At 37.5% G+C, this 15,197-nt stretch overlaps 1 long non-coding RNA gene across 2 annotated transcripts; it reads left to right on the top strand.

The window, feature by feature from the left end:
• The first annotated feature begins 4,830 nt into the window (after window positions 1-4,830).
• On the top strand, window positions 4,831-13,441 carry LOC145554210 (uncharacterized). Of its 2 annotated transcripts, XR_014090242.1 has the most exons (3): window positions 4,831-5,664; window positions 12,833-13,068; window positions 13,172-13,441. It is a non-coding gene; the product is annotated as an uncharacterized LOC145554210 (long non-coding RNA). The 2 variants fall into 2 exon arrangements; XR_014090241.1 differs by having other exon boundaries at window positions 12,833-13,441.
• Window positions 13,442-15,197: the final 1,756 nt, after the last annotated feature.

The raw sequence follows: 15,197 nt of genomic DNA, 5'->3' as shown, positions 1-15,197 counted from the left end.
CTAAAGATCAGGCCTTCTGATGGTTGGGATTTATTATCAATTTGGTCATAAAAAGTAAATATTTCTGTAAAGACCGACACCAGTTCTGTAAGGAGGAATGGACCAGAACTCCAGCAATGTATCATGAGAACCTTGTGGAAGGAAACCAGAACATTTGACCCAAATAGACTGAAGGAAATTCTGACCAAACCTGAGGAGATGGATGCAAAGTTCTGAATATTAAGTTATGAAACTGTCTCCAATATATATTTATATATAATTTTTCTCTTTCTTATTCCTGAATCATGAGGCATTTCACATTCTGGGGTAAAAGTTACTCAAGACATCAAAATGTACAAATAATCTGAATTCAGATTTACTAGAAGTTTCCTGTGGAAAACCACCAGGGTCAGAACTGGGTCCTAAACTTTTCTTCACTTTACATAAATGATTTATGCAACAAATCTAATTTGTTAACATTTACTTTATTTGCTGATACATTATTTTGATCTGGTGAGTTTGGAGCAGCAACAGTTTAATGGAAGGAGAATTACAAATATTAATGATGTGACAAAAATAGATTAACACTAAATTATGGGAACAATTTAATATTTATGAACAAGAAAAGAAATAAAAAATGTCACTCGACAAAAAGTTACATTGTGATGCTTTTATTGATAAGGTAAAAGCTAGAATGTAAAAATCTACTGCAATATTTTCCACAATCTTTCTGTCTCAACTATTTCTAATTGAGAGTTAAAGATTAGAGAAAATGTTGCTTTGCAAATGTTTATAAAATCTGAACAATTTTCTGCCAGAACCAAAATAATAATGGGAAAAAAAACATTTATAACGCAGCAGGTAAAGAAAACCAAGCTCTAAATCATGTTAAATAAATGAAAAATATATTACTTATTAAATATTTAGTCATTATTGCAGTTTGAATTGGGCTGAACTGATCTGATCGTTTCCATAGCAACGATCAGAAGCAAGACCTTGCTCCAGAACTACAGCGAGCTCACTGATGAGGTCATAGATTACATCATGTTCATCACAGCAGATCAAAGACATTCTGAGGCTTTGAATGCTGGAATCTCAACACATCAGCCAGAATCCAAACGCTTCTCTAAGATTCATATTTTGTGTCTGTTGAGTATTGTTTCCAAGATGCCATACCCTTTTGTTTTATCACTCGGCTTAGGCGTCGGGTATCTGGTGACAAAAGGGATGAGGAAGGTTTTTGATCATTTCTTCCCAGGAGACGAATCAGACGAAAGGAGCGGAGATGAATCAGACGAAAGGACCACTCAGGACAACGAAGAGAAAGATTGGTTCTGGGACGGACTTCCATCCCGTCCCACCCCACAACCTGACCCGGCTGGGGATGAAGATAGAGATTTGTTCTTGGACGGATTTCCATCCCGTCCCGAAGCACAATCTGACCCGGCTGGGGAGGATGAGAGAGATTGGTTCTGGGACGGACTTCCATCCCGTCCCAAACCACAAGCTGACCCGGCTGGGGAAGTTTGTGTTGAACAGGCGGCAGATCCTGAGTCTACAGAGACTTCACAAAACAGGACTGCAGATAGTAGAACTGATCAAACCGACCCAGCTGGAGAGGTTTCAGGGAACGTCACAGCTTCCAAGCTGTTTTTGGGAGGGACTGTTCCCAAAAACAAAACGACCCCGGACAATACAGATCACTCGAAGGATCAGGAAAGACTAAACCACCCCGCATGGGGTGGTTCAACATCTTCTTCTGAAGACAGACTTTGGGCCCAAGTTCTGAACGGTGCACAAAAGAAGAACCACCCCGGACGGGGTGGCTCACCGTCGGAGGAAGAAGAAAGACTTTGGGCCCCGGTTCTGAACGGTGCACGAAAGAAGAACCACCCCGGACGGGGTGGCTCACCATCGGAGGAAGAAGACAGACTTTGGGCCCAGGTTCTGAACGGTGCACGAAAGAAGAACCACCCCGGACGGGGTGGCTCACCGTCGGAGGAAGAAGATAGACTTTGGGCCCCGGTTCTGAAAGGTGCACGAAAGAAGAACCACCCCGGACGGGGTGGCTCACCGTCGGAGGAAGAAGATAGACTTTGGGCCCCGGTTCTGAACGGTGCACGAAAGAAGAACCACCCCGGACGGGGTGGCTCACCATCGGAGGAAGAAGACAGATTTTCGGCCGAGGTTCTGAAAGGTGCACGAAAGAAGAACCACCCCGGACGGGGTGGCTCACCGTCAGAGGAAGAAGACAGACTTTGGGCCCAGATTTTGAGCATTTCACAAAAGAAGAACCATCATGGATGGGGTGGTTCACCATTGGAAGATGAGGAGAAACTCTGGGACCAGTTTTTACTGTGTTCCCTACAGAAAAACTGATCCAGATGGTGAAGTTTTCTATGACTTTCTAGAACAAAATGATTATTTTGTGATTACAGCTGCCGTAAAGATGGGGGCCTCATGACATCGACGGAGGACAACCTCTGTACAAGTTTCCCAACAGTCTCAGAAATTGTTGGCAGTTTTTAAAGCGTTCTGAAGACGACGTGTACAAGAAGGAGATTCATCATGAGACTCAAACACATGAAGAGAAACACCACACGCTGCAGAGAATCCTAGCTAACGATTTCTCCTGCCACTCCTCTCAAAAACAACCAAGCTGGTTTTGGAGAGGAGCAGGAAGCATTGAATTTTTGTGAATAAACTATAAAAAGTTAATATCCTGTTTGCAGGTTTCTCTCCGGACGCTCCGGCTTCCTGCTACAATCTAAAGTCATCATTGTTGGGTTGATTAGTCTCTAAATTTTCCTTTGGTGTGAATAAAACATTCATTTTGTGAATAAAACATCAGGGCTGCACAGTGGATCAGTTGGTACCACTGCTGCCTTGCAGTAAGAAAGTCCTGGGTTTGAATCCCAGCCTGGTTCTTTCTGCATGGGGTTTTCTGCTTCTCCAGCTTCATATGTGGGTTCTCTCTGGGCGCTCCGGCTTCCTCCCACAGCCCAATAATATTTACTGCACTTTATTATGGATGGGTATTATATTATATTATATTATATTATATTATTATAATAATATAATAAATAATTATCAATATAAAAAATCATAATTAATTATAATTAATTAATATTAATATTTTTATCATTAATAATAATAATACTCTCTCTCTCTCTCTCTCTCTCTCTCTCTCTCTCTCTATATATATATATATATATATATATATATATATATATATATATATATATATATATATATATATATATATATATATATACATACACTTCTGGGTACATGTTTTAATGTTGTTTCTACAAATGAATTATTGTGTGTTGATCTGGAGAAACTCCTAGAAAACCAACACAGAAGAAAATGATCTGAATCATAACTGAGTCTGATTATTTAATTTAACTAATATTTCTTACAGTGCAAACTTTAAAATGTTCTGATTTAGTAGAGATCAGAACTATATTGATTATTTACAAAGTCTATAATAAACTCCTTCCAAGGTGTAAAGAAACATTGTTAGAAATTAAAGAAACAAACTATAAACAAAATTATTTATTTATGATGAATATTAAAACAATTGTAGTTCAGTTAGAGGGATTTCTAGTTTGCAATAATTTAATGAGGAGTTAAAACTGATTTTCCCTCTGAAATATTTGCTAAACAAATAAAATAAGGTTTGATTTTGTTTTCTGTGAGTTTGTCTACAAACTTAGATGGAAATCCAGCTAAGTTTCTAATTTAAACTTTAACTATTTCTATACTTGTCTTGTTTTTCCAGCTTTTACTGGAGAATTGAAAGGTGGCTATACTCTTAAATATATAGGTAATAGAAATAGCGCACAGAGTTCAGTTCTTGCTGTGAGGCCATAGACAAGATGTAGATTTATTACACTACCACGAATTCCTCATTACAGTTTCTTCAGTTCAATACTCAAAAATCTTCCAAAGTCTCAACACAAAAAATCTCCCCGTATTCTTAACATCACCCTTTTTCATACCCTTTCATCTTCATTGGTGTGAGTTGGATAGTTTCAACCAATGGCGTTGCTACTCTTGATTTGCTCAAAGATTCTGGCACGCCTTATACTAAGTGTGTATTGGACAACCTTTAAAATATTTGGGACCTCATCAACTCAACATCTGCTCCTTCTCAGAATTGCCGACTAGACCAATTTATCTCAAACTGTTGATCTTATCTTGTCCAGACAGAATTCTTTCCAAGTCATTTTTTTGGTTCCATTTGCACTTTACACGCAAATGGAAGGAAGGGTTCAGGTCAGTTTGACCTAGAGAAGTGCCAAAATCCTTTCGCAAAAACAACTCCTTAAATAGTATTTCCACTCTTACATAATCCCCCCTATTCCGCTTTCAAGTGGAATCCTAATTAACCTTAGCAGTTGTTTTTGTTAATTGCTATACTATGTTTACATGGCTTCCTGTGAACATAACTCTGTATATAAACCTTAGAAATATATATAAAAGTCACTTAAATGTGGAATAAAATGAATAGTGGGGTAAACATTGTTTTCATGAGTAACCGTAGCTAATATAATAATTCCTATACATTGATTAAACACAATTGGTCATTGCTTCCATGATTGTTCTTCCATTTGTATAAAATCGAAAACCCTGTTGGCCTTTTGTTGATTTGTGTTATTTCCAGGGAAAAACTACCTTATGGCCCTCGCTCGTCATGGGCGACCGCCAGTATTCCATAATGTGGCACAAATGTAATACAATCATGGATCCACAGTGACCCAAATCATAGATATTCATGGTAATGTCTAATACTTCAACATTGATACATAATCTTGATGACAATTATGAAGAAATGTCCATAACGCATGTAACCCAGTCTAAATTAAAGGTATTTTGTTTTGAGTTAAGTTCATGGAAGGTATAATAATTTAGAATGTATTAAACATGTTTGCTTAAATATGTTAAAATTGTTATAAATAAGTGTTAACAAAAAGCTGTACTTACAGGTACTTGAAGTAATATGGTTAAGTTAAAATAATTTGGAAAAATGTAGTTAAAACTGTTTTATAGAAAAGTAATCTTCAACATATTTTATTTTGAAGGGCTCATGTTTGAAAGAGGAAGTTGTATAGAGCAAAGCAACTTTGCTCGTCCGTGATTGGCTGAGGATTAGGAAGGGATAGGAAAGTAGGGGGAGACACAGAAAAACGTGAGAGAGAAGAAAAAAAATGGAAAGAAAAAGAGATGAACCGCGCTGAAAAAACGTGGCGGACTTATTAATGAACGAGTGTCTTGCAGATATTTAGACTTTCAACTCGACAGTCTTTTAATAGATATCGACACTACACTTTTGTTGCAGCTACTGTCTGACCGAAATTCACTGTACAGTAGGTGAAAAGTCATATGTAATGCTCGCTAACGCATTAGCATTCATTAGCACAGTGAATGGACTTGAATACTGTGAGCTAACTCGGCTAACAGAAGACTCAACTAATGTTGCCGTCGTGGGAACGTTCAAGAGTTAAGTCTAGTGCAGAGAGATGAGCTTACGCTGAAAGTTTCTGTGGTTTCTGGAGGACTGTGTCTGCGTTGGACTTTCCTGCTGTTCCTGAATTCTGTGGACCGAGGGACTGGGGAAGGAGCGGAAGACATCTTGCCGACTGGGACCAAGGACAGGTTCAAGATTTTCCTTGGAGTAAGGTATCGCAAGTCCACGCTTCATCACATCAGGCCTGCAACGGGGTTTTGTTTGGGACTATATTTTAGTTAATTATTGCCGGCATAGGTGGACATTGAAGCATAGGCCCACATTTATTAATATAGGGTTTGTGAAACTAAAGACTGAAATATTTGCATTTTGTGAATTATTATTGTTTAATATATGTTCAAGAGTTCAAATCTCATAAAGGTGTGTGTGTTTGATTTTTTTTATGATAGTATGTGAAGTTTATTATTCTTAATCAGCGCTACATGATTGGGTGAGAAGAATAGAAAAGTACTGGAGTATTATTACTGTAAGGTGAGTGAAACTCAACATAGGTTTTAAACACGAGAGTGTATTAAGTTATTATTCATAAGTTACTGGGTTTAACGAACTCAGGGGCCCGTACCTACTTTAGAGCGGTATAACTGGGCTACACACACATATAATCAGAGTGATTGTGTGATTGAAATACTAATCATAATAATCTAGGTATTGGTTGCTTAATGCTTGTGCTCATCCACACACTCTTACATTGTCATTCATACTCACATTCTCTTTCATACTGTCTCACACATTCAGACTCACTCACACGTGTTCCTAGTGTGTTAACTATGTGTGGGCCACCCGTGTTGTATTGTATATAAGTTGTGTAACAAGTATGTGTAATGGTGTATGCAACAGTGTCTTCCCCATGAGTCTGTTTTATTCCAACCCAGTTCTGTTTCTTTCCCCTTGAACCTTTTAGATCTTTCAACATCCCGTAAGCGCTTCTAGTTCAGGCATCAATTGTCCTTGAGCTCAGCAGCCCTTTGAATTGGTCATGGGTTCACTGGTCTGGGCGGCCTTGTGCTTAGTCCGTCTGATGTTACCGTCCTTGGTCATCCATCTGTATACAGTCCCCAAGATCCATTTCCTCATAATAGGGATCACACAACACACAAGCAGAAAAATAACAATTAGTATTACTACCAGAGTTATTCCTATTTTGGCTGGCAGACCTGTGCAGAGATCACTAAAGGGGCAGGTGCTCAAAAAAAGGCACATCTAACCACATTCTAGGACAGAATATTAACAAAGTCTCTCAGCTTTCAAAGTTTAATAAAAAGTGATAAATTACAAAATTGTGAGATATACAATCAAAGCTAAGGAGAATCTCTACATAGAGCATACAACTATGCATATGCAAGATATTTTATTAGTAATTTCTTTCTGCAGGTCTATTGTGTTATAGGAAAGTATTGCAATATTCAAACCCACAATTTAGCAAGATATGTAAATCAGAGCTGGACCACCAGACATATTTTGTCATTACATAATTACACTATAAAACAGTTGCCTGTTTGCTGCACTTGCAGCGGAGATGAAGATGGTCCATTCAGGAAAGCAGAGCTGCATCAAACTTTAACCTGGAACTGCAGAAAAAAGAAAAAAAACAAAAGCAAATATTTAATTGTTAATGTATGTCACCATGACAAAAGCCTACTGAGTTTTGCTTAAAAAACTTTTTTAAACATTTAAATCACACATTTATCTCATGAAGTAATTTTTTTTTTGCAAAACAAACTTATTTGTTAATGTCGGAAATCTTTTCTTAATATTCCAAGGTTTTGTTGGTGACTCAAAGTTTTGCTTGTGATTCTCACATGACGTCGTGGGCAGGGCCAAAATCACAACAAAAGATTTCTGATGTGTGCAAATAAATGTTTATGTTTGGCAAATAACATTTTGAGTTCACAAGACAAAACATAGTTATTTAATTAAAGTTTTTAAAACAAAACCATTTTTTAAAAAAGAAATTACAATTCCAAAGGTTTTGATTACAATTGTATTTTACTTAACTGAGGTTAGTTTTTTTCCCCCCGTTGAATAATTGGGAAAAAAAATAACTTCATACTCTGTGAACCAGACCCTGAACTTACTTAAAGTCTGGGTTGAGTTTGTTCCCTTCATTAATGACACACTTTTTTACATTCATTATATCTATCATGGTAATTCAGGGCGAGTTATTTTGAATTCTAAATGAATATCTTTGTTGGACTTTTATTTAAGTGCTATTCTCCTTCAAGAAACATTTACCTAACACCAGAATAAATGAAATGTACATTATGCAGCAAAGGAAATTAGAAGATCGGACATATATCCATTATGGAGATGATCGGTTTTGGACGGGCGATGTGCCCTTATTGCATAATAAATACTAAAGAATGACTGATATCATTAACGGTACAGGGAAGAAGCTTTTTAGTTATACAGCTTTGCTAGCAAAGTCGTTAGCCAGCAGCTAGCTTATAGCACAACAACAACAGCCTAATGTCTGTATGATAAAAATACTGAATCGATAGATAAGAACAGTTTTTCCTCACCTCGCTGTCTCCTCCCGCTCAGCAGTTCTTCAGAGAAAAGCAGACGCAGAGGCCTGTCAGTGTCTGTTGTATTTCATTACCTCTCTGCTTAAACCGCGACTCCGTGCTGAAGCAGAAACAATACGTTCAACGTTTTCCGTCATCTGACAAGTAGCAAGTCTACTCCACTTTATTCAACAAAAAACTTTTTTTTTTATTCACCAAAAACTGATCTGTAATCTGGAACGTTCGCTACGTTGAGCTCCAGTTAGCCGCCTTATCTCACTGCGCGAGAGGCAACTGCGTCATGCGTCACGGGCAAAAGGTCAAAGGTAACAAGGTGACCAGAGGGCTTATTATGTTGTACAAAAAAAATAAAAATAAAATAATAATAATAATTTTAGTACATGTTATGTGCCACAAGAGGGCTTAGAAAATAATAATACAAAAAAATAAATAAATAAAATAAAAAATTGACCAAAAGGGCACTTGGGGGCAAGGAGCAAAAAGGGCAGGTGCTCAAGCACCCCCAGCCACCCCTCCCCACCCCCTCTGCACGTGCCTGCATCCATCCATCTTTTCCTGGGTTTATGTTCTGCCATAAATTCATGAAAAAATAAACAAATGTCAAATGTTTGGTTTCTTTTCTCCCCATTTAACAATAAAATCAATGCTCACAATAACAGATGGATAATAACTGCTATTAGCTAGTAGGTTATAAACAGCAGGACTGGATTTAAACTGAAAAATGTTTGGGGTTTTTTATAAGGTCATCCAGTTTGAACCACATTCCCTAAACACAAAAAAGAAAAATTGGGTAAATAAGACATTAAAGAAGGCAGAAAATTTAGGATAATTAACACCTTATCTGATTTTCATTAGAAATGTAATTATAAAAAATGAAACCAATCAGAGGCTCCAGAATAATGAGGTTTTGGTAGCAGTTTCAGTTACAAACAAATTTTTATTTGAATTAAAATCTAATTTTAATCAGAGTTTTAGATGAAGATGTTGAATTAAACCCATTAGTGGTGAAAGTTAATCAAAGATCTGGTGAGTTTTAGAGACAGAAACATTAATGTTCTCATTAAAATCAGATTTCCTTCTATGATTGGACAGAACTTTGGCTTCTTTGTTGGCAGAAATTATCGTTTTGTTTAACCCAGCATTTAAATGTCCCTTTATTTTTCTTTTATTTTGAGAGTTAAAGTATTTTAATGTGGTGGTTTGAGGCGGACCGAACTGGCGACCGATCCAAAAGCAGGAAGTGGACCACAGCGCGAGGATGCTCCTATTATCTGGAAGCTATTATGTAATTTCAAATGCAATCACAAAAATAAAACTTTTTTTGATTATATTTTAATGCTCTTTGTAGTAAACATATCATCACATTTTATCCATCAACTGATTTAACAGTTTTTTCTTCAATCAGAAGTAAAAACGGAAAACTGTAAACTGTTGGTTAGTAGCACTTTAAAAGAGAAAATAAATTGTTCTGGAGTGAATTATTTGCAAAATCACGGATACAGAACATATCTATATATTTCATCCTCCACTAGATGGAGCTAACGGACCGATATCATGCAAACCTGTTTATTTCTGCTGTTTATTCAGGAAGAGACAATCATCCTGTCACATCATGTCTTTCTATAATGTCACAATTTGCCAAAACTTTATCTTTAGTTATGGACACAACATGAACGTCTCTATCAAAAACATTTGATTACACTGAATTTTAAAGTCCAGACCTGGAAAAGTATTTAGATCCAGAAAATAACTTTATCTATAATATTGTTAACAAGTGTTGCTACAATTCTACTCAGCAATACAACTCGACTGTTAAAGCAGATAATAAATTTTCCATCTTTTCAGCAGCAGAAGCTTATATGTTAATTTGAACAGAATCAAAGTTTGTCTAAGCCAGTTCATTAAGCCTTTCAGTGTTTCTGACTATTTCTGAAACCTGGGTTAATATCAAGACGGACTTTTACTAAACGGTTAGGAAATTAGTTATACAGAAACAGAAAGACTGGCAGGAGAGTAGCTGTATATGGAAAGCAATCTTCGATATATAATACTGGAAAACATGACTAAAGTGGTAAAATATATTTGGAGTGCTTAACAGTTGAAATATATATGGAAAAAATAGAAATGTAATTGTTAGTTACATGTATTTGGTCTTTTTTAATCAGTGGTGATTTTAATATTGAATATTATATGCAGTCTGAGCTCTTTCCCTAAAATTACAAGACCTAACAGGATCACATGTAACAGCACAACATTAATAAATAAAATATTTACTGATTTAATACATAACAGTTCAATAAGTGGATTATTAGTTTATGATATTAGTGATCACTTACCTGTTTTTGTTGTTTGTGACAGCTGCTAAACCCATTTAAAAATGATTTATCTAAACAATCTAGGAATCAGCATTGAAAGAAAATTACATGGATAACGCATCATTTTCTAACTATTTTTAAATGATTATAGGACAAAAACTGCCATAACAAAGAAAAACTAGAAAATTCCTGCAGAAATTTTAAAGGGGCATGCCAAAGTGTGCCCGTCGGCTTTGAGCCAGTGTTTTTATACTAAAAATTAGCATTAATGCTAAAGAAAGCTGCAACGTAGTCAATAACCTGTGGAGAGGCAGAAGCATGTAGAATAATCTGTACTTGTACCATTCATTATGTTAAAATTGATGCATATGCTAAAATTAGCCAATATGCTAATGTTAGCTCAAATGCTGGCAGTAGGATGTGGAGCAACACGACCATGTTGTTTTAATTTTACTACTCTATTCAGTATACTAAACATTTCTAATTAATGAGAAAATTAGGTAAAAGCTAACTTTAGGTAAAAGTGCTAGTGCACTAGTCATAGACAGTGAAATGCTAACTTTTGTACAAATGCTAATGACCTGCCTTGCTGAGCATCACCGCTCTTTTCCTACGAATCCTCTTCCGCTCTCTGTCAGGTTTGTGATCTGTAGCATCGCAGGCGCTGCGTCTGTGCCGCTGGTTCCTTAAAGGAGCAGCGACGTTATTTTCTGTCCATAGACTTTTAATCAGCTATTTATTCTTATTTATGTCAGATTTTAACATGGGGGACATATGTGTAATGGTTATAGTCTTGAATCAGTAGTATAATGCTGAAAACACAAGCAGTTGTAAATACCAGAAAACCCTACAGTGCAGTCCTGGGGAGCTGCAGTTCCAGACACTCTGTTCTTCTGTTGCTATGGTAATTAATCCCCTGCAGCTGTGAGAGCCAAAGAGCGGGAAAATCCTCTTCAGACACAGTTTCTATACTTGGGAGACACCAGGCGTCAGTCTGAAGGACCCTGACAAAAAGCATAAGCCCTAGCAAATTTTGTAAACATTGTACATGAGCAGGCATGTGTATCTATGTTATGACCAACTTTCAGACCAATAGGGCGATATTTATGCCTGTGAGGGGGATTTAAAAAGGGTTTTTGAGTCAGCCATAAACAGTCCTGTGTGTGTGTTTCATAGAGAAAGATTACTGATTCTGTGAGACACAAAATCTCAAATTTTTTAGTTTTTATTAATTTATGTAATCATTTTAACTCCAATCCCCAATAAAAGTAATAGCTCCCTTCTCGGGTACGAGCCGCACGTTTTGATACCACTTTTGTGGGTGGGCACACAGCGGTACGAGCCGCATTAACGGTGACGGAAGAATAAATATATAATAATAATAATAAAGAGGCGTTCTATTGGGTGTAGAACAATAGGTGCCTGCCATGCAATGCATGGAGGCAGTACTGACTTGCTTCGCAAGTCAGTACTGCTCTCCTTATGCATTGCTATGGCATGCCCCTAAAAATATCAAGATATACCGTCAGGGGACGGCCCCATACTCATACACACACATTCTGTCCATTATTGAAACTTCAGGACACAATGATTAAGTTACACCGTCAGGGGACGGCCACACACACTCACCCACATTCTGTCCAACATGCCCAAATAGGACTCAATGATATCCGATCCTTATAGAGGACACTGGTTGTTTTCCTCTCACTTAATAAATTGATTAAACAGTATTTTAGGGAATCCCCAATCATGACACTCAATACGACTTGCCAATCACGGCGTTGTTTGTTGGGCAATAGGGGATCTTGTCACATCCAGAATAAATATTTCAAGGGGTTTTTCCTTAGGACTATGCCACCCTCATTATTTTGAGGGGATTTTATCTTTCGAGCCTCTTCAACCGTTATTTTAGACCAGCATAAATCACAATAATTTCTCAATGAGCTTCAAACAAACATCCACTGGACTCTGAAAATAAATTTATAAAAATGTGCAAAAAAAACCCATCAAAACAAAACAAAAAACATTGTAGAGCAATAATACTCTTCTGTGCACTTTGGATACATCTCTCGCTTTCTTTTTTGCCAACAGTTTTTATGATGGTAACCATGGAAACAAGGTGTTTGTGCAACAAGATGCAGCTGATAACCTCATAAAAGATGAGATAAAATCTGAACTATGACCCCAAATATCTAGGAGGAACTGAAACAGAGGCTTCATGTAGGCAGAGCAGAGAGAGAAGGAGGAAGTTGAGTCTCTTCTGGCAAAACCTAGATTTAAAGAGGAGCAGCAAAAGCTCGTCAGGTCGGTTTTTGTTGCTGAGCCCTGGCTCTCAAAGTTTGTTTTTTGCAGTGTTTCCTCAACAATGACAATAAGCCTGCCTTCCCCTGTTGCACATGAGAAAATATGATTGCTTTCTTTTCTTAATTATTTTGTTGTGCTTTGCATGTTTGGATTGTTTTTGTTTTTCCCTTTAACAGCCCAAACGCACTGGATAGAAAGGCGGCCGTTTAAGGAGGCGGAAACCCTCCTGCTCAGCTGTCAACAGAGGCTGATTGAAGCCAGAATAAAAGGAGCCCGGATGGGAGGAGAAGAAGAGGACTGACCCTGCAAGCGACAAAGACGGATGCGCTGCCGAGTGAGGGGTAGACGGAATCTCCATGCCAGGCGCAGAGCACAGAGAAGTGAACTGACGGTCCAGTGCAGAGGATGGCCCGTAAGTAGCGCTATATTTTGATTAGAGAGTTCCAGGAGGGAATACGTCCCTCGATGGCGTCTTGGTGCGGGGATGCTGGTGCATTTCTGCTTTTTTCTTTTAGCTGGTTCGGTCTGAAAGGGCGCGGCACGCCGAAGAGCAGAACAGTGCTGGAGTGTCGCAGAGTCAGCTGGGGATAGGCAAACGAGCACATTACAGGCGGATTGCCTTCACCTGGAGCAGAGTGACAAGTGGAGCCCAACTGGTGGCCTCAGATTGGTGACTTTCTTTTCAGGACAGTTATTGAACCTTGGATTGTTAAAAAGAACAGGACTGTTTTTATTCTGTCACTATGGAAAGTGACTTTTTTTGTAATAAAACATTTTAAATGTGATCTACTGTTTTTGGTTTTTGAGTTGTTTGCTTCCCTTGTACCAAGAACAAAGTGTGGGGCCATACTGATCACACATCCACAAACCAAATTTGTAGCTATCATACATTCTTTTCACGTAATAAAATACAATATTTGAATCATGGGGGCACTGATCTTAAAATTTGGGCCAATATCAATATTTGATATGAAACATTTTGGACGTGTTTATCCTTTTATTTTTGCCTGAAACTGTCAAATGCCTAATACAAAACCACACGGCTGTTTTTTGGCAACAAGTTAATGATTTTGGTGTCAAAAACCTTCATGTTGAGTCACAAATCTGCAGGCACTGCTGGTTACCTAGCAACCCCAGCTGAGCTGACCCTGTTGCCCAGCAACCCAACTGTAGCTCCGGCATGTTTGATTTTACCGCTACAAAATGGCCACTGGAAAAGGTGGGACATAACTCAAGTGAGGAAACCATAAAAGTTATTTTTAACATAATTCTCACAAGTGGAAACTTCAAAATAAGAGCATGAATATAAACATCTACATGTATGAAGAATTCTTAGGAGCTTATAAAAAAAGTTTCAACGCTGATTGTGATGGCCAAATCCATGGTCATGCTCTGAAGTTTAAAGTCAGTAACTCTTTTATGCACAATTTATTTTTTTGTTTCAATGAAACATTTATTGGTTGATTTGGATACATTTGTTTTTGTTAGCATGCACATTTAGCATATGTACTTATATCAACTTATATCAACTTAACGTATGTGCATGTGTGACTGTCCCCTGGCCATGGGAGTAGCTTCATCGTTAAGTCCTAAAGTATAACAATGAACAGAATATGTATGTGCATGTGTCGCTGTCCCCTGACAGCCATGTGTCAGGGGACACTTTACGACATTAATTCCTAAAGTGTAATAATGAACAGAATGTGTGAAACACACGCACATACATGTGCATGTGTGGCTGTCCCCTGACCATGAGTATAACTTGACCTTTGAGTCCTGAAGTGTCAATAATGGACACAATGAGTGTGTGAGTGGGTGTCTGTTCCCCGACAGTGAGTGTAACTTGATCGTTAAGTCCTAAAGTGTCAGTGTTGGACAGATTGCATGTTTGAACTGTGATGGCCAAATCCATGGCCACACTTTGAAGTCAGAAGTTGGTAACTCTTATGCACAATTTATTTTTTTCATACAAACACAACAACACTTTAGTTTCAATAAAACATTTATTAGTGGATTTGGATACATTTGTTCTTTTTGTTATTGTGCACATTTAATTAACGTGTATTTATATCAACTTTAAGTTTAATTTGTTTGCTTAAGACTAATTCTTTGTTTATTTTGCTGGTACTTACCTGCCTTAGAGTGGCCAGACAAAAGATGGAGGCCAAGGCTCAGCAGGCTTAAATACTGATTGGACTGCACCACTAGTTCCTGCTGGCAGGGGGAATTAGTAGTTTTTGTTCAGATAAGTTTTTTATTTAAGTAAATATTAGTATTTAAAGTTTAATATTTTTGATTTTCATTTTTGGGTCTTTAGTTTAGCCAAACTTAGCTGTACTGTTAGCTGATTTGTGTAATTTGTAATTGTTTTATGTTTAGTTACCTCTATTGTGTCTTAATTGATCTGATCAGCCGGTCTATATAAACCCCAGTGTGTCATTTCATTGTTAGATCAGTTATGTTTGTTTGTGCAGCCAGTTTGTTTACACTTTTGCCTGAGTACACTTTTGTTTCTTTGACCTCTTTTATGAGCTCAGTTTA

The sequence above is a fragment of the Poecilia reticulata genome, chromosome 12, assembly GCF_904066995.2.
Source record: "Poecilia reticulata chromosome 12, P_reticulata-male-v2, whole genome shotgun sequence".
NCBI lineage: Eukaryota > Metazoa > Chordata > Actinopteri > Cyprinodontiformes > Poeciliidae > Poecilia > Poecilia reticulata.
Note: the sequence above shows the minus strand (reverse complement) of the source record. Positions and strands in the feature narration are given on the sequence as shown.